Source organism: Leuciscus leuciscus, assembly GCF_965113295.1.
Source record: "Leuciscus leuciscus genome assembly, chromosome: 3".
Lineage (NCBI taxonomy): Eukaryota > Metazoa > Chordata > Actinopteri > Cypriniformes > Leuciscidae > Leuciscus > Leuciscus leuciscus.
Genome location: NC_138727.1, coordinates 68,357,400 through 68,384,611, shown reverse-complemented (window position 1 = coordinate 68,384,611; position 27,212 = coordinate 68,357,400). Strand labels below are relative to the sequence as shown.

The 27,212-nt window shown below is 41.6% G+C and overlaps 1 long non-coding RNA gene across 1 annotated transcript in view; it reads right to left on the bottom strand.

The window, feature by feature from the left end:
• The window catches only part of LOC309495714, a 76,728-nt gene extending 61,440 nt beyond the window's left edge, over positions 1–15,288 (bottom strand). The window contains exons 1-2 of the long non-coding RNA XR_014204805.1: positions 15,258–15,288; positions 15,101–15,170 (exon numbers count right to left, since the gene is read on the bottom strand). This is a non-coding gene — a long non-coding RNA (uncharacterized lncRNA). The remainder of the gene's footprint in view (positions 1–15,100; positions 15,171–15,257) is intronic.
• Between the last annotated feature and the right edge of the window lie 11,924 nt (positions 15,289–27,212).

Here is a 27,212-nt window from a genome sequence, read left to right as displayed (position 1 = left end):
CGATTTGAATCTATTGAGTACTCCTGCCCTGAGAGCAGCGCGTAATACACTAAAATAACAGCGATTTGAATCTATTGAGTACTCCTGCCCTGAGAGCGGCGCGTAATACACTAAAATAACAGCGATTTGAATCTATTGAGTGCTCCTGCCCTGAGAGCGGCGCGTAATACACTAAAATAACAGCAATTTGAATCTATTGAGTGCTCCTGCCCTGAGAGCAGCACGTAATACACTAAAATAACAGCGATTTGAATCTATTGAGTACTCCTGCCCTGAGCGCAGCGCGTAATACACTAAAATAACAGCGATTTGAATCTATTGAGTACTCCTGCCCTGAGAGCAGCGCGTAATACACTAAAATAACAGCGATTTGAATCTGAGTGCTCCTGCCCTGAGAGCAGCGCGTAATACACTAAAAAAACAGCGATTTGAATCTATTGAGTACTCCTGCCCTGAGAGCAGGTCGTAATACACTAAAATAATAGCGATTTGAATCTATTGAGTGCTCCTGCCCTGAGAGCAGAGCGTAATACACTAAAATAACAGTGATTTGAATCTATTGAGTGCTCCTGCCCTGAGAGCAGCGCGTAATACACTAAAATAACAGTGATTTGAATCTATTGAGTGCTCCTGCCCTGAGAGCAGCGCGTAATACACTAAAATAACAGCGATTTGAATCTGAGTACTCCTGCCCTGAGAGCAGCGCGTAATACACTAAAATAACAGCGATTTGAATCTATTGAGTACTCCTGCCCTGAGAGCAACACGTAATACACTAAAATAACAGCGATTTGAATCTATTGAGTACTCCTGTCCTGAGAGCAGCGCGTAATACACTAAAATAACAGCGATTTGAATCTATTGAGTACTCCTGCCCTGAGAGCAGCGCGTAATACACTAAAATAACAGCGATTTGAATCTATTGAGTGCTCCTGCCCTGAGCGCAGCGCGTAATACACTAAAATAACAGCGATTTGAATCTATTGAGTGCTCCTGCCCTGAGAGCAGCGCGTAATACACAAAAAAAAACAGCGATTTGAATCTATTGATTACTCCTGCCCTGAGAGCAGCGCGTAATACACTAAAATAATAGCGATTTGAATCTATTGAGTGCTCCTGCCCTGAGAGCAGAGCGTAATACACTAAAATAACAGTGATTTGAATCTATTGAGTGCTCCTGCCCTGAGAGCAGCGCGTAATACACTAAAATAACAGTGATTTGAATCTATTGAGTACTCCTGCCCCGAGAGCAGCGCGTAATACACTAAAATAACAGCGATTTGAATCTATTGAGTGCTCCTGCCCTGAGAGCAGCGCGTAATACACTAAAATAATAGCGATTTGAATCTGAGTGCTCCTGCTCTGAGAGCAGCGCGTAATACACTAAAATAACAGCGATTTGAATCTGAGTGCTCCTGCCCTGAGAGCAGCGCGTAATACACTAAAATAACAGCGATTTGAATCTATTGAGTACTCCTGCCCTGAGAGCAGCGCGTAATACACTAAAATAACAGCGATTTGAATCTGAGTGCTCCTGCCCTGAGAGCAGCGCGTAATACACTAAAATAACAGCGATTTGAATCTATTGAGTACACCTGCCCTGAAAGCAGCGCGTAATACACTAAAATAACAGCGATTTGAATCTGAGTGCTCCTGCCCTGAGAGCAGCGCGTAATACACTAAAAATAACAGCGATTTGAATCTATTGAGTACTCCTGCCCTGAGAGCAGTGCGTAATACACTATAATAACAGCGATTTGAATCTATTGAGTACTCCTGCCCTGAGAGCAGCGCGTAATACACTAAAATAACAGCGATTTGAATCTATTGAGTACTCCTGCCCTGAGAGCAGCGCGTAATACACTAAAATAACAGCGATTTGAATCTATTGAGTACTTCTGCCCTGAGAGCAGCGCGTAATACACAAAAAAAACAGCAATTTGAATCTATTGAGTACTCCTGCCCTGAGAGCAGCGCGTAATACACAAAAAAACCCAGCAATTTCAATCTATTGAGTGCTCCTGCCCTGAGAGCAGCGCGTAATACACAAAAAAAACCCAGCAATTTCAATCTATTGAGTGCTCCTGCCCTGAGAGCAGCGCGTAATACACTAAAATAACAGCAATTTGAATCTGAGTACTCCTGCCCTGAGAGCAGCGCGTAATACACTAAAATAACAGCGATTTGAATCTATTGAGTACTCCTGCCCTGAGAGCAGCGCGTAATACACTAAAATAACAGCGATTTGAATCTATTGAGTACTTCTGCCCTGAGAGCAGCGCGTAATACACAAAAAAAACAGCAATTTGAATCTATTGAGTGCTCCTGCCCTGAGAGCAGCACGTAATACACTAAAATAACAGCGATTTGAATCTATTGAGTACTCCTGCCCTGAGAGCAGCGCGTAATACACTAAAATAACAGCGATTTGAATCTATTGAGTACTCCTGCCCTGAGAGCAGCGCGTAATACACTAAAATAACAGCGATTTGAATCTATTGAGTACTCCTGCCCTGAGAGCGGCGCGTAATACACTAAAATAACAGCGATTTGAATCTATTGAGTGCTCCTGCCCTGAGAGCGGCGCGTAATACACTAAAATAACAGCAATTTGAATCTATTGAGTGCTCCTGCCCTGAGAGCAGCACGTAATACACTAAAATAACAGCGATTTGAATCTATTGAGTACTCCTGCCCTGAGCGCAGCGCGTAATACACTAAAATAACAGCGATTTGAATCTATTGAGTACTCCTGCCCTGAGAGCAGCGCGTAATACACTAAAATAACAGCGATTTGAATCTGAGTGCTCCTGCCCTGAGAGCAGCGCGTAATACACTAAAAAAACAGCGATTTGAATCTATTGAGTACTCCTGCCCTGAGAGCAGCTCGTAATACACTAAAATAATAGCGATTTGAATCTATTGAGTGCTCCTGCCCTGAGAGCAGAGCGTAATACACTAAAATAACAGTGATTTGAATCTATTGAGTGCTCCTGCCCTGAGAGCAGCGCGTAATACACTAAAATAACAGCGATTTGAATCTGAGTGCTCCTGCTCTGAGAGCAGCGCGTAATACACTAAAATAACAGCGATTTGAATCTGAGTGCTCCTGCCCTGAGAGCAGCGCGTAATACACTAAAATAACAGCGATTTGAATCTATTGAGTACTCCTGCCCTGAGAGCAGCGCGTAATACACTAAAATAACAGCGATTTGAATCTGAGTGCTCCTGCCCTGAGAGCAGCGCGTAATACACTAAAATAACAGCGATTTGAATCTATTGAGTACACCTGCCCTGAAAGCAGCGCGTAATACACTAAAATAACAGCGATTTGAATCTGAGTGCTCCTGCCCTGAGAGCAGCGCGTAATACACTAAAAATAACAGCGATTTGAATCTATTGAGTACTCCTGCCCTGAGAGCAGTGCGTAATACACTATAATAACAGCGATTTGAATCTATTGAGTACTCCTGCCCTGAGAGCAGCGCGTAATACACTAAAATAACAGCGATTTGAATCTATTGAGTACTCCTGCCCTGAGAGCAGCGCGTAATACACTAAAATAACAGCGATTTGAATCTATTGAGTACTTCTGCCCTGAGAGCAGCGCGTAATACACAAAAAAAACAGCAATTTGAATCTATTGAGTACTCCTGCCCTGAGAGCAGCGCGTAATACACTAAAATAACAGCGATTTGAATCTATTGAGTGCTCCTGCCCTGAGAGCAGCGCGTAAAACACTAAAATAACAGCGATTTGAATCTATTGAGTGCTCCTGCCCTGAGAGCAGCGCGTAATACACTAAAATAACAGCGATTTGAATCTATTGAGTACTCCTGCCCTGAGAGCAGCGCGTAATACACAAAAAAACCCAGCAATTTCAATCTATTGAGTGCTCCTGCCCTGAGAGCAGCGCGTAATACACAAAAAACCCCCAGCAATTTCAATCTATTGAGTGCTCCTGCCCTGAGAGCAGCGCGTAATACACTAAAATAACAGCAATTTGAATCTGAGTACTCCTGCCCTGAGAGCAGCGCGTAATACACTAAAATAACAGCGATTTGAATCTATTGAGTACTCCTGCCCTGAGAGCAGCGCGTAAAACACTAAAATAACAGCGATTTGAATCTATTGAGTGCTCCTGCCCTGAGAGCAGCGCGTAATACACTAAAATAACAGCGATTTGAATCTATTGAGTACTCCTGCCCTGAGAGCAGCGCGTAATACACAAAAAAACCCAGCAATTTCAATCTATTGAGTGCTCCTGCCCTGAGAGCAGCGCGTAATACACTAAAATAACAGCAATTTGAATCTGAGTACTCCTGCCCTGAGAGCAGCGCGTAATACACTAAAATAACAGCGATTTGAATCTATTGAGTACTCCTGCCCTGAGAGCAGCGCGTAATACACTAAAATAACAGCGATTTGAATCTATTGAGTACTTCTGCCCTGAGAGCAGCGCGTAATACACAAAAAAAACAGCAATTTGAATCTATTGAGTGCTCCTGCCCTGAGAGCAGCACGTAATACACTAAAATAACAGCGATTTGAATCTATTGAGTACTCCTGCCCTGAGAGCAGCGCGTAATACACTAAAATAACAGCGATTTGAATCTATTGAGTACTCCTGCCCTGAGAGCGGCGCGTAATACACTAAAATAACAGCGATTTGAATCTATTGAGTACTCCTGCCCTGAGAGCGGCGCGTAATACACTAAAATAACAGCGATTTGAATCTATTGAGTGCTCCTGCCCTGAGAGCGGCGCGTAATACACTAAAATAACAGCAATTTGAATCTATTGAGTGCTCCTGCCCTGAGAGCAGCACGTAATACACTAAAATAACAGCGATTTGAATCTATTGAGTACTCCTGCCCTGAGCGCAGCGCGTAATACACTAAAATAACAGCGATTTGAATCTATTGAGTACTCCTGCCCTGAGAGCAGCGCGTAATACACTAAAATAACAGCGATTTGAATCTGAGTGCTCCTGCCCTGAGAGCAGCGCGTAATACACTAAAAAAACAGCGATTTGAATCTATTGAGTACTCCTGCCCTGAGAGCAGCTCGTAATACACTAAAATAATAGCGATTTGAATCTATTGAGTGCTCCTGCCCTGAGAGCAGAGCGTAATACACTAAAATAACAGTGATTTGAATCTATTGAGTGCTCCTGCCCTGAGAGCAACGCGTAATACACTAAAATAACAGTGATTTGAATCTATTGAGTGCTCCTGCCCTGAGAGCAGCGCGTAATACACTAAAATAACAGCGATTTGAATCTGAGTACTCCTGCCCTGAGAGCAGCGCGTAATACACTAAAATAACAGCGATTTGAATCTATTGAGTACTCCTGCCCTGAGAGCAACACGTAATACACTAAAATAACAGCGATTTGAATCTATTGAGTACTCCTGTCCTGAGAGCAGCGCGTAATACACTAAAATAACAGCGATTTGAATCTATTGAGTACTCCTGCCCTGAGAGCAGCGCGTAATACACTAAAATAACAGTGATTTGAATCTATTGAGTGCTCCTGCCCTGAGCGCAGCGCGTAATACACTAAAATAACAGCGATTTGAATCTATTGAGTGCTCCTGCCCTGAGAGCAGCGCGTAATACACAAAAAAAACAGCGATTTGAATCTATTGAGTACTCCTGCCCTGAGAGCAGCGCGTAATACACTAAAATAATAGCGATTTGAATCTATTGAGTGCTCCTGCCCTGAGAGCAGAGCGTAATACACTAAAATAACAGTGATTTGAATCTATTGAGTGCTCCTGCCCTGAGAGCAGCGCGTAATACACTAAAATAACAGTGATTTGAATCTATTGAGTACTCCTGCCCCGAGAGCAGCGCGTAATACACTAAAATAACAGCGATTTGAATCTATTGAGTGCTCCTGCCCTGAGAGCAGCGCGTAATACACTAAAATAATAGCGATTTGAATCTGAGTGCTCCTGCTCTGAGAGCAGCGCGTAATACACTAAAATAACAGCGATTTGAATCTGAGTGCTCCTGCCCTGAGAGCAGCGCGTAATACACTAAAATAACAGCGATTTGAATCTATTGAGTACTTCTGCCCTGAGAGCAGCGCGTAATACACAAAAAAAACAGCAATTTGAATCTATTGAGTGCTCCTGCCCTGAGAGCAGCACGTAATACACTAAAATAACAGCGATTTGAATCTATTGAGTACTCCTGCCCTGAGAGCAGCGCGTAATACACTAAAATAACAGCGATTTGAATCTATTGAGTACTCCTGCCCTGAGAGCAGCGCGTAATACACTAAAATAACAGCGATTTGAATCTATTGAGTACTCCTGCCCTGAGAGCGGCGCGTAATACACTAAAATAACAGCGATTTGAATCTATTGAGTGCTCCTGCCCTGAGAGCGGCGCGTAATACACTAAAATAACAGCAATTTGAATCTATTGAGTGCTCCTGCCCTGAGAGCAGCACGTAATACACTAAAATAACAGCGATTTGAATCTATTGAGTACTCCTGCCCTGAGCGCAGCGCGTAATACACTAAAATAACAGCGATTTGAATCTATTGAGTACTCCTGCCCTGAGAGCAGCGCGTAATACACTAAAATAACAGCGATTTGAATCTGAGTGCTCCTGCCCTGAGAGCAGCGCGTAATACACTAAAAAAACAGCGATTTGAATCTATTGAGTACTCCTGCCCTGAGAGCAGCTCGTAATACACTAAAATAATAGCGATTTGAATCTATTGAGTGCTCCTGCCCTGAGAGCAGAGCGTAATACACTAAAATAACAGCTATTTGAATCTATTGAGTGCTCCTGCCCTGAGAGCAGCGCGTAATACACTAAAATAACAGCGATTTGAATCTGAGTGCTCCTGCTCTGAGAGCAGCGCGTAATACACTAAAATAACAGCGATTTGAATCTGAGTGCTCCTGCCCTGAGAGCAGCGCGTAATACACTAAAATAACAGCGATTTGAATCTATTGAGTACTCCTGCCCTGAGAGCAGCGCGTAATACACTAAAATAACAGCGATTTGAATCTGAGTGCTCCTGCCCTGAGAGCAGCGCGTAATACACTAAAATAACAGCGATTTGAATCTATTGAGTACACCTGCCCTGAAAGCAGCGCGTAATACACTAAAATAACAGCGATTTGAATCTGAGTGCTCCTGCCCTGAGAGCAGCGCGTAATACACTAAAAATAACAGCGATTTGAATCTATTGAGTACTCCTGCCCTGAGAGCAGTGCGTAATACACTATAATAACAGCGATTTGAATCTATTGAGTACTCCTGCCCTGAGAGCAGCGCGTAATACACTAAAATAACAGCGATTTGAATCTATTGAGTACTCCTGCCCTGAGAGCAGCGCGTAATACACTAAAATAACAGCGATTTGAATCTATTGAGTACTTCTGCCCTGAGAGCAGCGCGTAATACACAAAAAAAACAGCAATTTGAATCTATTGAGTACTCCTGCCCTGAGAGCAGCGCGTAATACACTAAAATAACAGCGATTTGAATCTATTGAGTGCTCCTGCCCTGAGAGCAGCGCGTAAAACACTAAAATAACAGCGATTTGAATCTATTGAGTGCTCCTGCCCTGAGAGCAGCGCGTAATACACTAAAATAACAGCGATTTGAATCTATTGAGTACTCCTGCCCTGAGAGCAGCGCGTAATACACAAAAAAACCCAGCAATTTCAATCTATTGAGTGCTCCTGCCCTGAGAGCAGCGCGTAATACACAAAAAACCCCCAGCAATTTCAATCTATTGAGTGCTCCTGCCCTGAGAGCAGCGCGTAATACACTAAAATAACAGCAATTTGAATCTGAGTACTCCTGCCCTGAGAGCAGCGCGTAATACACTAAAATAACAGCGATTTGAATCTATTGAGTACTCCTGCCCTGAGAGCAGCGCGTAAAACACTAAAATAACAGCGATTTGAATCTATTGAGTGCTCCTGCCCTGAGAGCAGCGCGTAATACACTAAAATAACAGCGATTTGAATCTATTGAGTACTCCTGCCCTGAGAGCAGCGCGTAATACACAAAAAAACCCAGCAATTTCAATCTATTGAGTGCTCCTGCCCTGAGAGCAGCGCGTAATACACTAAAATAACAGCAATTTGAATCTGAGTACTCCTGCCCTGAGAGCAGCGCGTAATACACTAAAATAACAGCGATTTGAATCTATTGAGTACTCCTGCCCTGAGAGCAGCGCGTAATACACTAAAATAACAGCGATTTGAATCTATTGAGTACTTCTGCCCTGAGAGCAGCGCGTAATACACAAAAAAAACAGCAATTTGAATCTATTGAGTGCTCCTGCCCTGAGAGCAGCACGTAATACACTAAAATAACAGCGATTTGAATCTATTGAGTACTCCTGCCCTGAGAGCAGCGCGTAATACACTAAAATAACAGCGATTTGAATCTATTGAGTACTCCTGCCCTGAGAGCGGCGCGTAATACACTAAAATAACAGCGATTTGAATCTATTGAGTACTCCTGCCCTGAGAGCGGCGCGTAATACACTAAAATAACAGCGATTTGAATCTATTGAGTGCTCCTGCCCTGAGAGCGGCGCGTAATACACTAAAATAACAGCAATTTGAATCTATTGAGTGCTCCTGCCCTGAGAGCAGCACGTAATACACTAAAATAACAGCGATTTGAATCTATTGAGTACTCCTGCCCTGAGCGCAGCGCGTAATACACTAAAATAACAGCGATTTGAATCTATTGAGTACTCCTGCCCTGAGAGCAGCGCGTAATACACTAAAATAACAGCGATTTGAATCTGAGTGCTCCTGCCCTGAGAGCAGCGCGTAATACACTAAAAAAACAGCGATTTGAATCTATTGAGTACTCCTGCCCTGAGAGCAGCTCGTAATACACTAAAATAATAGCGATTTGAATCTATTGAGTGCTCCTGCCCTGAGAGCAGAGCGTAATACACTAAAATAACAGTGATTTGAATCTATTGAGTGCTCCTGCCCTGAGAGCAACGCGTAATACACTAAAATAACAGTGATTTGAATCTATTGAGTGCTCCTGCCCTGAGAGCAGCGCGTAATACACTAAAATAACAGCGATTTGAATCTGAGTACTCCTGCCCTGAGAGCAGCGCGTAATACACTAAAATAACAGCGATTTGAATCTATTGAGTACTCCTGCCCTGAGAGCAACACGTAATACACTAAAATAACAGCGATTTGAATCTATTGAGTACTCCTGTCCTGAGAGCAGCGCGTAATACACTAAAATAACAGCGATTTGAATCTATTGAGTACTCCTGCCCTGAGAGCAGCGCGTAATACACTAAAATAACAGTGATTTGAATCTATTGAGTGCTCCTGCCCTGAGCGCAGCGCGTAATACACTAAAATAACAGCGATTTGAATCTATTGAGTGCTCCTGCCCTGAGAGCAGCGCGTAATACACAAAAAAAACAGCGATTTGAATCTATTGAGTACTCCTGCCCTGAGAGCAGCGCGTAATACACTAAAATAATAGCGATTTGAATCTATTGAGTGCTCCTGCCCTGAGAGCAGAGCGTAATACACTAAAATAACAGTGATTTGAATCTATTGAGTGCTCCTGCCCTGAGAGCAGCGCGTAATACACTAAAATAACAGTGATTTGAATCTATTGAGTACTCCTGCCCCGAGAGCAGCGCGTAATACACTAAAATAACAGCGATTTGAATCTATTGAGTGCTCCTGCCCTGAGAGCAGCGCGTAATACACTAAAATAATAGCGATTTGAATCTGAGTGCTCCTGCCCTGAGAGCAGCGCGTAATACACTAAAATAACAGCGATTTGAATCTATTGAGTACACCTGCCCTGAAAGCAGCGCGTAATACACTAAAATAACAGCGATTTGAATCTGAGTGCTCCTGCCCTGAGAGCAGCGCGTAATACACTAAAAATAACAGCGATTTGAATCTATTGAGTACTCCTGCCCTGAGAGCAGTGCGTAATACACTATAATAACAGCGATTTGAATCTATTGAGTACTCCTGCCCTGAGAGCAGCGCGTAATACACTAAAATAACAGCGATTTGAATCTATTGAGTACTCCTGCCCTGAGAGCAGCGCGTAATACACTAAAATAACAGCGATTTGAATCTATTGAGTACTTCTGCCCTGAGAGCAGCGCGTAATACACAAAAAAAACAGCAATTTGAATCTATTGAGTACTCCTGCCCTGAGAGCAGCGCGTAATACACTAAAATAACAGCGATTTGAATCTATTGAGTGCTCCTGCCCTGAGAGCAGCGCGTAAAACACTAAAATAACAGCGATTTGAATCTATTGAGTGCTCCTGCCCTGAGAGCAGCGCGTAATACACTAAAATAACAGCGATTTGAATCTATTGAGTACTCCTGCCCTGAGAGCAGCGCGTAATACACAAAAAAACCCAGCAATTTCAATCTATTGAGTGCTCCTGCCCTGAGAGCAGCGCGTAATACACAAAAAAACCCCAGCAATTTCAATCTATTGAGTGCTCCTGCCCTGAGAGCAGCGCGTAATACACTAAAATAACAGCAATTTGAATCTGAGTACTCCTGCCCTGAGAGCAGCGCGTAATACACTAAAATAACAGCGATTTGAATCTATTGAGTACTCCTGCCCTGAGAGCAGCGCGTAATACACTAAAATAACAGCGATTTGAATCTATTGAGTACTTCTGCCCTGAGAGCAGCGCGTAATACACAAAAAAAAACAGCAATTTGAATCTATTGAGTGCTCCTGCCCTGAGAGCAGCACGTAATACACTAAAATAACAGCGATTTGAATCTATTGAGTACTCCTGCCCTGAGAGCAGCGCGTAATACACTAAAATAACAGCGATTTGAATCTATTGAGTACTCCTGCCCTGAGAGCAGCGCGTAATACACTAAAATAACAGCGATTTGAATCTATTGAGTACTCCTGCCCTGAGAGCGGCGCGTAATACACTAAAATAACAGCGATTTGAATCTATTGAGTGCTCCTGCCCTGAGAGCGGCGCGTAATACACTAAAATAACAGCAATTTGAATCTATTGAGTGCTCCTGCCCTGAGAGCAGCACGTAATACACTAAAATAACAGCGATTTGAATCTATTGAGTACTCCTGCCCTGAGCGCAGCGCGTAATACACTAAAATAACAGCGATTTGAATCTATTGAGTACTCCTGCCCTGAGAGCAGCGCGTAATACACTAAAATAACAGCGATTTGAATCTATTGAGTGCTCCTGCCCTGAGCGCAGCGCGTAATACACTAAAATAACAGCGATTTGAATCTATTGAGTGCTCCTGCCCTGAGAGCAGCGCGTAATACACAAAAAAAACAGCCATTTGAATCTATTGAGTACTCCTGCCCTGAGAGCAGCGCGTAATACACTAAAATAATAGCGATTTGAATCTATTGAGTGCTCCTGCCCTGAGAGCAGAGCGTAATACACTAAAATAACAGTGATTTGAATCTATTGAGTGCTCCTGCCCTGAGAGCAGCGCGTAATACACTAAAATAACAGTGATTTGAATCTATTGAGTACTCCTGCCCCGAGAGCAGCGCGTAATACACTAAAATAACAGCGATTTGAATCTATTGAGTGCTCCTGCCCTGAGACAGGGTGTCTACAGATATAAACAAGTTCAATTTAAGACTTTTTAAGACCTTTTTAATGCCACTTTGAATTAAATTTAAGACCAAACCTGTGATGGAAATACACATTATATTACATGCGTAGTAATATTTAACCTAAGTAATTGAAATAATTTAATATTCACTCAGGGCCTGAATTTCATTTTGGAAAATGGGAGGGAAATCCCCCCTTAGGTGATTCTTATGGGGGGGAATTTTTAATTTGAGGGGGGAGTTTAGACTTTTTTTTTTTATTACATGTATCTCGCCTAATGTATGCTCACTCATTGCATTTTTACAATGGGGTAATTTTGGTCTTAAGAATTTACACAACACAAGGAAGCTTGATTTCAATCTTTGAATTAAATTGAAAAAAGTAGCACAAATAAATACAATAGAATAAAGATACCAATAAAGAGAAATAAAGAGAAAAGTTTTTGCTTAGGTCTAACACTAGTATTCAGAAATACTACAGAGACTGAATAAAGTAATCAAATGTAAAATAACACTGGGTAGTATTTTAGTCCTGACTAAATGAAATACATAGGCTATTAATCCTGATTCCTTAAAATGAAAGCTATGGTTTGTTGTTTTGACAACCAAATGAATGACAGACACATATGGCTGCTGTGCCTTTAAGAGCTAGTGCACGGGTCCTGTGTTCATTATACGGTCACGTGCGATTTATGCTTATTTAAGACATAACCGACTGTGTTTAGAGGATACTCACCAAGACCAAAATTAACATCATTTTCGCATGTTTTTGACTGTTAAAGCGATCAAATCCACGAAAAATAACTTTTGTTACCCGCGAGCTGTTTGTGAGGCGGCTTTACTCTATGTATGTGTGAAAAAAAACATCTCTCAGACAGCGCTAAAGTATAGTTTCAAATCGCGTGAATGTTTAAACTGGTAAAACTTTAAAAGACGTGCAAATGGTAAACTTTAGTTACTCATGATGCAATGCTGGCCCGATTATGCAAGTGACAATTCCGTCTATCCCGACTCCCGAAACCCGAGAGTGTATTATCGCCGCCTGGAGCTCTTAACGAGCTGATAGAAGACCGAAATTCGAGCCCTGCACTACTTGTTTATTGAACTAAAATCAATGTAACATTTGCAATCGTGAGAATATTCAGCAAAATAGCTCCCGTCATGTTATGTTACTTAACTATATCACATGTTATAAATAAAAAAACTGAACATTTTGAATTTTTACCTCAGTATGTTTCTTCTGGGAGTTTTTTTTTTTATGTTTGCCGTTATGCTCATTTGTCATAAAATCTAATCAAAGAGACAAGCAGCGCGAGCCTCAACAGCGTTACCAGAAAAAGCCTACATTATCATTATCAATAGCTGTTTATGTAATAAAATCTGAATCATTCTCGCGATTCGATGCTTCACTGGTTATTTGACGGATATTAGGTCCGTCAGACTGGAGAAATTTTAGCGGTAACGTGACCAGAAATATTTAAGACCTATCGAATCTGAATTTAAGACATTTTAAGACTTTTTAAGGCCTTTTATTAGGAAAACTTTATTTAAGACATTTTAAGACTTTTTAAGGACCCGCGGCCACCCTGTGAGAGCAGCGCGTAATACACTAAAATAATAGCGATTTGAATCTGAGTGCTCCTGCCCTGAGAGCAGCGCGTAATACACTAAAATAACAGCGATTTGAATCTATTGAGTACTCCTGCCCTGAGAGCAGCGCGTAATACACTAAAATAACAGCGATTTGAATCTGAGTGCTCCTGCCCTGAGAGCAGCGCGTAATACACTAAAATAACAGCGATTTGAATCTATTGAGTACTCCTGCCCTGAAAGCAGCGCGTAATACACTAAAATAACAGCGATTTGAATCTGAGTGCTCCTGCCCTGAGAGCAGCGCGTAATACACTAAAAATAACAGCGATTTGAATCTATTGAGTACTCCTGCCCTGAGAGCAGTGCGTAATACACTATAATAACAGCGATTTGAATCTATTGAGTACTCCTGCCCTGAGAGCAGCGCGTAATACACTAAAATAACAGCGATTTGAATCTATTGAGTACTCCTGCCCTGAGAGCAGCGCGTAATACACTAAAATAACAGCGATTTGAATCTATTGAGTACTCCTGCCCTGAGAGCAGCGTGTAATACACAAAAATAACAGCGATTTGAATCTGAGTGCTCCTGCCCTGAGAGCAGCGTGTAATACACTAAAAATAACAGCGATTTGAATCTATTGAGTACTCCTGCCCTGAGAGCAGTGCGTAATACACTATAATAACAGCGATTTGAATCTATTGAGTACTCCTGCCCTGAGAGCAGCGCGAAATACACTAAAATAACAGCGATTTGAATCTATTGAGTACTCCTGCCCTGAGAGCAGCGCGTAATACACTAAAAATAACAGCGATTTGAATCTATTGAGTACTCCTGCCCTGAGAGCAGTGCGTAATACACTATAATAACAGCGATTTGAATCTATTGAGTACTCCTGCCCTGAGAGCAGCGCGTAATACACTAAAATAACAGCGATTTGAATCTATTGAGTACTCCTGCCCTGAGAGCAGCGCTAAGGCGGGAGATGTATCATTTTGACCGTTGAAATATCGCGGAAAATTTGAACGAGTTCTGTTCTCGCATATCAATTTAACAGACAGCGAGGTAGCATTGGAAAAGCATGTTTTACACCAGTTACCCCATAAGCAGCTTTGTTTTGGTCGACTGATGAAACAGTCAAATCAAAATGCATACAATACGATATTTAGACGATTAATTAGTTCTGTGCATTTTTAAATGTTCGCTTAATTATCTTAATAAACGTTAGAGGATGTTGAATTGTAACAAAATATAGTAGTAAATTCACTTACCTTGCAATAAATGCGTTCTCCCACGAACATCTGTCTTGTTTTCCGATTATTCCTCAATCCCTCCGCACCTCAAGTTCAAACGTCTAAACCCCGCCCTTGCTTCAGTTTCATTGGTTAAAGCTGTAAACCAATAATTTTCCTTTCTGCCCTCAGAACATGAGTAAGTAAAACTCCCATCTGCTCTACACCGGTAACAGTGGAAAGAATGCACTAAAAAAATGTACCTCTTTAAGCTTCAGTGACCACAATTAAATCCACAATTTTTAACATCATTATTTAACAAACTAACTATTTAGCAACAGTATGAAAAGTTAACATTTCTTTTTACAACCCACAAACAAAATAACTTGTTGGTTTCAAAGACATTAACCAGTATTTCGCTAGCCTATTGTGGCTAATTACCTTATTAACATATGCACACAGCAGGCTTTACACCTTTAGCTTTACACAATGAGCACATTTGCATTGATTCACACATTAACACAGATTAACATAGATGCTAGTGAACTCATAAACTCAGCAGACTAGGTTAAATACAAAAATGGGCATCAAAAGCCTGGCCCTGTTGGCATGAATATTAGCGAACTCAGATGCCTAGATAAACAACTCACCATTTTAACAGAATTCACTGCCTTTAGCTCCGTGACAACAGTGGATTCAGGCACAGCTTTCGTTTACACTCTATATTACAACAAGGTATAGTCAGTATAAGCAATAATGATTACAGAACTTGTTTAATTCACTCCATATTGCTTTTTTTCATCTTACCAAGCAGATAACGCAGCCTCCTATGCTCAAGTGCAAGCGCCAAAAGAACGTGCAGTGACGTGAAACTAGAGGCGTAACTGTAACAGAGCCTAGCTGGTAGCTGATTGGTCAGCTCAGTGCCTCATAGAATTCACCCATTGGCTCACTTACAAGTCCATCAAATGGCGCTTTTCCACTACACAGTACCAGCTCGCCTCGGCTCGGCTCGGCTCGACTCGACTCGGCTCTGTTTGGTTTTCCACTGTGTAAAAGTTGTACCTGTACCTGCTTCCAGGTACTTTTTTTCGTACCACCTCCGGCGAGGTTCTGAGCGAGCTGAGGCGAGCTGAGGCGATACTAAAATGTGACGTGAAAACACAGCAGACTGCTGATTGGTCAGAGAGAATCGTCACTATTCACTGCGTCATCATTGCACGCGCCAGACGGAGTATCCTGAATAAAAAACAGCAAAAACAAAAACATCCAAAAACAGCATACACTCGATTTCCTCCATTGTCCTGTGTGTGTGGGTAGCGGGTGTGTCTCGCGCGTCTCGCGTAAAAGATTAAGTCACGGCAGTTTCCTGCGGCGTCGCTATGACGACCAGGTACTATTGTGGAGGTACTATCTGCAATGGAAAACGGAGCGAAAAGCGAGCCGAGCCGAGCTGAGTCGAGTCGAGTCGAGTTGAGCTGGTACTGGTAATGGAAAAGCGCCAAAAGATACAAAATTAAAGTTAACCCTTTCGTGACTGGGTTAGACAGCTAAATAGGGTTTCTAATTATTAAACCTGGCTACATCTTCATTGATCCCGCCCAGCCTCCCTCTCCAGCATCATCAAGATTCAGCCAGTCCTTCCCCTGTGGACAAGCCTCTGGTCTTACGGTAGCCAGCTTCACCCAAGCAAGTGGATCCCCCATCTCTGCTTCCAGCCGCTGATCCTGTCACTCCACCTCGGCTTGTTATGTCACAATTATGTCAAAAGTATGTTATTGATATTGGAGGGATGAAGGTATTGTTAGGATGAAGGTATAACTCTGTATTCTCCAAAAGTAAACATATCTTAGTTACAGGTCTCTCTAGGACACTAGTTTGAGTCTTAACTTTGATGATTCTACTAATCCATTATGATCATGAATGACTTCTGCAATTCGTCCTAAGATCCAAGAGCCTCGTGGGGCAGTGTACTAAATCACCAACTGCAAAGTTCCTTCTTCTTTTGTCCCATTTTGCCTTTCTTCTGCATTATGAGTTAGTATTTATGGATCCAACGCATCCAAAAATGTCGGCAAGGGACTGCACCTGCCTCCAATGTCGTCTTACGTACAGATCAGATTTATTGAATAACCCAGGTGCGATTTCAAAAGTAGAATGTAGTTTGGGGTGAGCTCCTTGTCCAGATGGTCATTGAAGACTGTGGTTAATGGGCAACTGTTCAAAATATCTTATACTTCGCATAACAGCGTATGTAGTCCTTCAATTAACTTTTGTTGCTTAAAACAGAGAGACATACTTTATCTAATCAGTCGCTCCCAGACTCTCCTACTTTGGGTCTGTTATTCCTGCATAAAATGCAGTCAGTTATAACTTTGCATGCAGCAGAATTGGCATTGAGATATGTGCCTAAGAATGAGTGTGGGCACGTGAGACTGTCTAGGAATTATAATGGCAACGTGACCTTTTTATGTAAGACCACTGGTTTAGGACCCAAGGACCTGATGTTTGAAAGAAGACCCGGAGTCAGAATTATAATAAATAGAAGAAAAGCTTTCCTGAAGATAGTTTGCAGTTTCATCAGCAGAAGACAGCTTCAAGACTCACGGAGTTCGTAGGCCGCCTCGCTTACAGTTACAAAGATCACAGCAGTTATACCCTACACACACACACACACACACACACACACACACACACACACACACACACACACACACACACACAGACACAGCAGTTATACCCTTCACCAAGGCCTAAGCTACGACCTTGCTTCAGGTTGCAGTTTCTGATTGGCTAAGAAATAGATAAACATAGTAATTTTCCACACATATACAGATAGACTGAAGCATATCTCCATCGATTATGCTGCTGACACTCGTACTCTAAAGTTAGGCACGTCGTGACCTTCCAGGTCACAGATTTGGGTTGCTGGGCGCCATCGTGTCCAGAAAAACAACTCAGTCCAATAATGCCAGTGGTTCCTTAACCTGTAACCAAAAAGACTAACACACACACCGCAACGGTTCCAAGGTTGGATTTGGCCAGGCTCTAACTATAAACAGGAGAGTATTCTCAAAACATCAAGATAATGCGTTCTCAAGGAGAGCAACACTTTAGTCTAACTGGAAAGTAAGGCTTTAACTGGTTCATTTGAAAGCTGACACTTGGCAGTTTATTGTACATTTAGAATTAATTATTGTCATGATTTTTTTTTAATATATTAAATAGCTTCAAAGTTTTGTAAAGTTATTAGAAATTTATTTTTATGAAATGTCTTCATGAAAATAATATTGAAGTTGGCATTGTATCAATCTAGAAATGCACTGCAGCTAAAGCCATATGTGTGACCATGTTATATTTAAAATCTGAAGATGATAAGTCTAAAACTCTGTATTTAGTTAAATGTTTTTCAAGATCATGTCATATGACTTTATTTTGATTAAACTCTAAAATGCAACTGATGTTTGGTCATCTTCTAAGCATCCAGCATTCAGTCTATTGTCTCTATTGTTTTCAGTGTCAGTCTCCCCTGCACACATTCACACCTCTCCAGCCTGGTTATGGCTCTAAATATGCATTTCTTTTGTGTGCATTATAATTACTAACGACTGGCTATTCACACTGTTTCAATTCCTCATTTCTTTTATCAAAGTTCTCACTTCACATTTGAAACTGTATCAAATGCCCTTCTTGAAAAAAATTATTAATTCAGTAAGCATTCCTATTTAGAAATTTTCATAAAAATAACAGCTAGGTGGCAGGTGCACCTAGAGCTAGCTAGCATGTTAGCTTAGCACACCATCAATACACGACAATTTATGAGATTAAAACCATGTTTTTGCTCCAAACTTACTTTATAACGCGAGTGTTTTAAATAATCTTCTGTGATCTGATAAAAAAATCAGACAGAAAATATATTATTTTATAGTATTCTGCACGATGATAAAGTCTATATCGATTAGCATTGCATTATAAATATAATCTATTATTATGAAAATACCTGACATGGCTTGAAGAACACAGGTAAATCAAATATCATTGAAATCATGTTTATTGTCATCAAAACATCTTTATCTGCATGTTACAACGATCTCTGTTAGCTTTTGTGTGTGTCCGTGACTTCCTGGAATGTCACATGATTATGGCACTTCTTCATGTGTTCCATACTGTATGTATGGACTATACTGTGCATAGGGCGCCCTCAGGCTGCTGGTATGGATTGAAAAACACAGTACATCAGAGTATCCAGCGCTCATAATGATTACATCGGCCCATTTTGGGTATAAATTCAATAAATATTATTCCTTTCTATAGAAATCTGACGTAAACGAGAATCTATCAATATTTCTCCAAATATGCATATTTTTGAGCTAAAAGCCCTTTGTTTGGTCAAGCGCTGTCATGACGACCGCACAGGAGTTTTTTTCTGAATGGGACATAGATATATACACTAGATGTCGCCTTGGCTACGGCAGTTCATTGGGAACGAATGCGTCAATAGAGCCGCCATCTTGGAACAGGGGAGCCCCTCCTCTTTAATGCATCAGCCTCAATGTAGGCAAAGGTCTAACGGAAATAAAATCACCATAAATCGTCATGAATGCGATATTCTAGGTTTTTTGGTTCGTTCCAACGGTCAGACATGTGTTTATCATTGAGTCCAGAGAAAATGTAAGGTTTTGATATTAAGATAATCTACTTCTTTTTCAAAATATAATGAATAGTGCTAGTAGGCCTAAGTTTATTAGTCACATTCCTCCACTTGAGTAAACTTAGAATGAACTATCGCTACTTACCTTAGCCTACTGCATGCAAAATGGCTACAATGGTGTGACTATACATGTTAATTTAAACATTTCCAAGCAGAGAAATGTACACTTAAGTTATAAAAAACAACTTGACTACTACCATCCACACAGTAACTAGACTGATCATATTTCTTTAAGCCATGTTTTGCGTGAATGGGGTTACTTTAACTGTACAAAATCAATTTGGTCAGAAATAAACATTTTGTTGACCTTGAAAAGAGACAAAGGCACATTTACATTTGACGTGTTTCATGGAAGTGGCTGGCCTGAGAAGTTTTGAGGTCTGCATCTGAAGCTGGTTGCCAAAACCTGCCTGGATCTACACGATAATACAATACATTATCGTGCATGTCCAATTCTCGGAATTGTTTAAGTACAATCTGGATTAAAGTGACCAATATCTAGTTATCACCGTCACATGTTCCAATGTATTGGGAATGAAAATATTAGAACATGAGCTAGACAACTTGGCTTATATTATTCTCTTAAACTGTTGGTTTCCAGTCTTGTGAAACAGAATCACATTCATACAGAACCCTCCTCCCCCCCTTAAATCAGTGTAGTGTTTTCAGGGACTTGCCTTGTTTTTCAAATGCTATACAGCGCATGTCAATACACTTCTATAGTGATTTTAGATGCACACAAAGTCAAACAAACAATACAATGCATTGGTAACACTTTAGAATACTGTTCTATTTATAATAAAAGGTAATGGTAACCCACTAGTAATGACTCAAGTATCACTACATCATTTTAAAGGAACTACTAATAATTATGACCGCCGCTAGCGTAGCTAGCCGGTCATATAGGGATTGTCAAAGTTTTTTTTTTTTTTTTTTCGTCACCTTACTGAATTTTTCGTCAACGATACCAGGGACACCGAAGCACCGGGGAACATGAAATTTGGTGGGCATGTAGCCCCACTACACTTCTAAGGAAAAATTTCGTTTGGTCCTCGGGGGCCACTCCCCCCCCGCGCTGGGCCCCCCCAAACCCAAAAAAATTCAGTTTTTCCTAAATAACTACCTGAACCGTGGCACTGAGGATGAAGAAATTTTTGTGGTATGTTGGTCTACTAGACTTTTACGGAAAAATTTCGTTTGGTCCCCGGGGGCCACTTCCCCCCCCCGCGCTGGGGCCCCCGTAAATTTTTCGTCAACCATACCAGGGACACCGAAGCACCGGGGAACATGAAATTTGGTGGGCATGTAGCCCCACTAGACTTCTAAGGAAAAATTTCGTTTGGTCCCCGGGGGCCACTCCCCCCCCGCGCTGGGCCCCCCCAAACCCAAAAAAATGCAGTTTTTCCTAAATAACTACCTGAACCGTGGCACCGAGGATGAAGAAATTTTTATGGTATGTTGGTCTACTAGACTTTTACGGAAAAATTTCGTTTGGTCCGCGGGGGCCACTTCCCCCCCGCGCTGGGCCCCCCCAAACCCCAAAAAATGCAGTTTTTCCTAAATAACTACCTGAACCGTGGCACCGAGGATGAAGACATTTTTATGGTATGTTGGTCTACTAGACTTTTACGGAAAAATTTCATTTGGTCCCCGGGGGCCACTTCCCCCCCCCCGCGCTGGGGCCCCCGTAAATTTTTCGTCAACCATACCAGGGACACCGAAACACCGGGGAACATGAAATTTGGTGGGCATGTAGCTCCACTACACTTCTACGGAAAAATTTCGTTTGGTCCCCGGGGGCCACTCCCCCCCCGCGCTGGGCCCCCCCAAACCCCAAAAAATGCAGTTTTTCCTAAATAACTACCTGAACCGTGGCACCGAGGATGAAGAAATTTTTATGGTATGTTGGTCTACTAGACTTTTACGGAAAAATTTCGTTTGGTCCCCGGGGGCCACTTCCCCCCCCTGCGCTGGGGCCCCCGTAAATTTTTCGTCAACGATACCAGGGACACCGAAACACCGGGGAACATGAAATTTGGTGGGCATGTAGCCCCACTAGACTTCTAAGGAAAAATTTCGTTTGGTCCCCGGGGGCCACTCCCCCCCCGCGCTGGGCCCCCCCAAACCCAAAAAAATGCAGTTTTTCCTAAATAACTACCTGAACCGTGGCACCGAGGATGAAGACATTTTTGTGGTATGTTGGTCTACTAGACTTTTACGGAAAAATTTCATTTGGTCCCCGGGGGCCACTCCCCCCCCCCCCGCGCTGGGGCCCCCGTAAATTTTTCGTCAACCATACCAGGGACACCGAAACACCGGGGAACATGAAATTTGGTGGGCATGTAGCCCCACTAGACTTCTAAGGAAAAATTTCGTTTGGTCCCCGGGGGCCACTCCCCCCCCCCGCGCTGGGCCCCCCCAAACCCAAAAAAATGCATTTTTTCCTAAATAACTACCTGAACCGTGGCACCGAGGATGAAGAAATTTTTATGGTATGTTGGTCTACTAGACTTTTACGGAAAAATTTCGTTTGGTCCCCGGGGGCCACTTCCCCCCCCGCGCTGGGGCCCCCGTAAATTTTTCGTCAACCATACCAGGGACACCGAAACACCGGGGAACATGAAATTTGGTGGGCATGTAGCCCCACTAGACTTCTAAGGAAAAATTTCGTTTGGTCCCCGGGGGCCACTCCCCCCCCGCGCTGGGCCCCCCCAAACCCCAAAAAATGCCGTTTTTCCTAAATAACTACCTGAACCGTGGCACCGAGGATGAAGACATTTTTATGGTATGTTGGTCTACTAGACTTTTACGGAAAAATTTCGTTTGGTCCCCGGGGGCCACTTCCCCCCCCTGCGCTGGGGCCCCCGTAAATTTTTCGTCAACGATACCAGGGACACCGAAACACCGGGGAACATGAAATTTGGTGGGCATGTAGCCCCACTAGACTTCTACGGAAAAATTTCGTTTGGTCCCCGGGGGCCACTCCCCCCCCCCGCGCTGGGCCCCCCCAAACCCCAAAAAATGCAGTTTTTCCTAAATAACTACCTGAACCGTGGCACCGAGGATGAAGAAATTTTTATGGCACATCAACCTAGCCCATAATCACTCATTTGTGATTTGCGCCCCTCCCATAAAAAATGAAAATGCAATATTATTCTGCTTTAATCGCCCCTATCTTCAGTGGAGATGTTCAGAACTGCACCATATTTCATGTGTATGATTAACTTGACAACCTCTGGGGGTATCCTCTGCTAAGTTTTGTAGAATTTCATCCATGGGGGGGTATAAAATAAATTCATTTATGTGCACATTTAGTGACTGTACACTCATCGGCCTGTAGATGGTGCTGTTGAGCGAAGGGTTGCTGGTTTAGGATGATACTGTCACACACACACATGCAGGAATACAAACAAACGCAAGCATGCACACACACTGACATCCACACGCACAGACACACACCCATACACACACATACAAATCCACATGCACAGACACACACACACACAAACACACACGCGCATACATGTACGCACACATACATACACGCACAGACACACACACACACACACACAGACACACACATACACAAATACACACACATACACACACACACACACACACACACACACACACACACACACACACACACACACACACACACACACAGACAGACATGCACATACTATTACTTTTTTTAGGTATATACATAAACACGCAATACAGCCAAATTACTCCACGTCATTTATTTTTGTGGAAAGCCAGTGCAGGCCTGAGCGGCGGTCATATTTTGTACCGCGATGCGGTACATCTAGTTTGGATCAGTATTCTAAAGTGAAAAACATGATTACAACCTAATATTGACTGAAGTCATTGTAAACTTTTGAGATTTTTGTAAGATTTTGAATATCAATTTCTTCCAATGGATTTGGTAACACTTTAGTCATTACTAGTGTGTTCCCATGATCTTCACTTTAGAATACTGATCCAAATAATTAGTAGTTCCTTTAAAATGATGTAGTAATACTTGAGTCATTACTAGTGGGTTACCATTACCTTTTATTATAAATTATGCATTATTCATGTTAATTATGAACCTATAGATAGTAGTTCTCTGGGAGGTATGAAAAAAATAGTAGTTATTGATTAGCTAATAATGAACTACTACATTCATCTGAGCGCGATTACTTACTAATTCGTTAATCAGAGTTTCTTGTTAGTTAATAGTAGTTACTAGAGTGTTACTAATGCATTACTCATTTGTTCCTGTGTAGTTATTCATTAATGAAGGAACAGTATTCTAAAGTGTTACCGATGCAGCAAACAGAAAAGATCATTCCCAGGTAGAGCTCGCTGCATACATGAGGTAAAAACACAGCAGTCTTTTTTCCATTTAGGCAGCAAATTAATGCAGTTGTGGCATTAATACGGACAAGTTTTAATTAAAGTTTAGTTAAAGTTTTAATAACAAGCTAGTCAGTATTACAAAACAATGCACTCCCCAAACCCAATATCCATCGCCTAGTAAACACAATATACATATACAGTAAATATGGTTCTGACATGGTTAGCACCTGACCTGTTATTGTTCCGTTGAAAAGCTGAGGTGGCAGAGAAAGAGAAGCAGTTCGAGGATAGTATAGAAAAACCAAAGTTTGACTCTGAGGCTGGACTTGTGTGTTACACTGCAAAGCTAACTGGTGACATCCTTCCAGGACTGTCAGCTGAGTTAACCATTCTTAAAACTAAGTGTTTAGTATCCCTGCAATAACACTACCTTACACAGTTTCTTCCTTAGACTTTTGCTCTGCAGTTGCAGAGTATGAACATGGTGTTCTCAACTTATGAAAGGTACAGACAACCAGTGAAATTAAGCTAAAGTGGTGGTTGTCTGTGTCATCTTGAGTCTCAACAATGTGATCACGAAGACCAAATATGTCCTCAGACCCTACTTCTGCATTCACGACTCTGTTTAATAGAGACACTGGGCACTGACGGGCTGCTGAGTTGATGTTAGAGGCCCGTCGGATGCAGTGCTCAGTCGAGCGAATCACTTCAACGGTACCTTGACTTGGTATCACTAGGCCTCCTTTGTTTCTGAGGGTAAGCAGATGGTATGTATCGCCAAAAGATGGTATGGTCGAAGCTACCAAACTACTCCGACATTCATTGCATGCAAGTTTTCTCATGACTTGCCTAACTACAAATCCCGCAATGTAAACAAGCGCATTGTCAGTTAGGCACCCAAAGTTTGTTGCTAAATAGCTATGGTCCAACACAACACCAGTGATTTGCTCAAAGGGAGAGGATGCAATGTATTTGCTGGCACCACAGATGACATGTCAACAGCTGAGAGACACATGGTGTCATACTGTGGTTGAACGTTGCCTGTCTTCCCTGGAGCAATGCCACAGCGGACCATAATGCACCGGAAATAACTCTGGAAGTAAGCAACAGTTGGATTGTTGTTCCATCCACCTGAAATTAAAAAGGTAAGTATATTCCAGATAAGTACATACACATATATATTAGGGGTGACCCCGAATAGTCGAAGATTCGATGCTTCGATAGGAGGAGCCTGATTCGACTACCGATCTCATGGTCGAATCTTCGCAGAGGTGTTATGAAACGAGGATCATGCCACTTTGGCTATATGAGGGCGCTCAATGTCTGATTTCACATAGAACTACCGGTTTTCTGTCAATATGTTAATATTCAGCCTATTATGATAATGCTGTATATAAAAATGTGCAAAGAAAGAAGCTTTTAATAAATATTTTTTAAAGTGCGTGAATAAATCCAAACACCCCGTGACAGATTTAAGTTTCACTTTCACTCCGTGACCGACAGAGGAGCGTCTTGGCGGCAAGGATTTAAATCTATAACAATGTCTGGGATAAGAAAATGTAAAGTGTGGATGTACACCATCAGAAGGATATTCTCCAAGGCTGGATTTAGCATCAGGAAAACCATGATCGCACTTCTGCCGGCCAACGTTAACAAGCTGGTTTTCCACAGGACATTCTAAAATGCTTAACGTGAAAAAAGCTTTTAAAACGCTTAAAAGGCACTGTAACGTGGCTTAATGTACACACACACACACTTTATTAAGAAACCATACTATGTGCAGATAAGCAGATGAACACAGAATATGAACGCAATGCGTTCCTCCTATAGTAAAGCGTTTTCATATTTTCATGTAACTATTTTAGGAGATTAAGTCGTTAAACGTTTTTCACGTTACGTGTTTTAGAATGTATTTTATCCGCGCGCACAAAGACTCCAGCGGACACAGAGTGAAGACTGGGTTTGTTCTCTCCATCAGGTATAGGGTACAAGTGATGTCAAAACTTTTCAGCCGGTTCTGATTAGATTTTTGGATGCTGTGAACATGTTTAGCTAAAGACTGCCTCTCCAGTTTAGCAGTTATTGTTGTTTCTGCAGTTAAAAAGACAAAGTAGAAAATTCTGGCTACTATCATTATTTTAATAATTTCTTTATTTTAATTGTATTTATTAATCTGTCAGGGTTATCTAATCTAACTATTTGTGGCTTGTGTTTTGAATATATGTTCCCCTGCACTTTAGGCATTTTGCACACATTTGCTCCTCATCTTGTGACTTGATTCTGATTTATTTCGTTTTGTATTTTTAATTATTAGAAAGGTATATTCTGTTCTAATTTAATTTAGTAAATTAATTGTTTATTATTTCGGTGCATCGATGCTGTGCTGTAGGCTGGCCTGCTCGCACAGGTAATTTAGCCGATTTAATTTAATTTGATTTGCATGTGAAATGTAAATCCTGTCTGCAGTGTGGCCTTTCTGGAGTTATTTATGTTATTTCTTAGTTTTATTGATCCAAAATGTTTTTATACATTTTCTTCTATATCTTTGTGTGATTTTCTGTACATCGCGGCTTTGAAATGTTAAAGCCCCGCCCCCATACACATGATTCGACTATTAGTCGACTATAGGCAAGACTTGACGATTCTGATTCGACTATGAAAATCCATAGTCGGGGACAGCCCTAATATAAGTAAGGGATAATCCACAGCTAGCCATGCATTAAAGGATTTTAATGCACGACGTAGAGGCGAAGAACCGCCCGACGCGAAGCGGAGGGTGGTTGCCTCTACGAAGTGCATTAAAATTCTTTAATGCATGGCTAGCTGTGGATTATCCCGCTTATACCTTGGTTATTTGCCAAGTTAAAAACAAGTTAAAGCTGTAACTGATGTTCACAGTGTAATTTTTTAACAGACGTGTAAAAATGACGGTTATTTTCTTAAGTTAAGGCTCGTTAGTTCTAGCACTCCGTCCACTTTAAATAAAGTAGAGCCATCGGATTGCTTTTATTTGAATGAATTATCACATTTATCTAAATTCATTATTAAAAGAGAGAGACAGAGAACTGAAAGAGAAGGAACAGAGAGAGAGACAGAGAACTGAAAGAGAAGGAACAGAGAGAGAGAGAGAGAGAGAGAGAGATGCGTGCGCGAGTTAACGTTACCTGTGTGCGTCTCTTTAAAGTCTAGCTAGTCCCCTCGTTGCTTAAGCATATAGCTAACTTAATGATTCTTTAATGGATTTATTAAAATGATTTATGAATGACAGGCAACACTGACAGTGACAAGGCAATCTTTATTTGAACTAATCATGTCATTTATTTATTGTTAATTCTTTGTGCCGCTTTTTGTCATTCAACAAGTCTTCTTTTTCGTCTTGTGCCTGGGCCCATTTCTCAAAATTGCTATATTCACCATACAAATTAAACGATATGCAAAAATCTTCCATTTAGCCTACCTAAATAAACGTTTTCATATGAGTCTCTCACACTGCTTGCAAGTGTAACTGTGTTACTATGGTTACCAATGTTTATAGTAGCGGATTCATTTCGAACTGTAACTGTAATCAAACTGACTGGAACTACCTGTGCATTAAAGGGTTTTACTGCACACCTTCCAGCCAATCAGAATCGAGTATTTAAACAGCCCATGGTATAAATATACATATACACACACACAAGTAAAAAAAATAAAATAAAAATTAATAA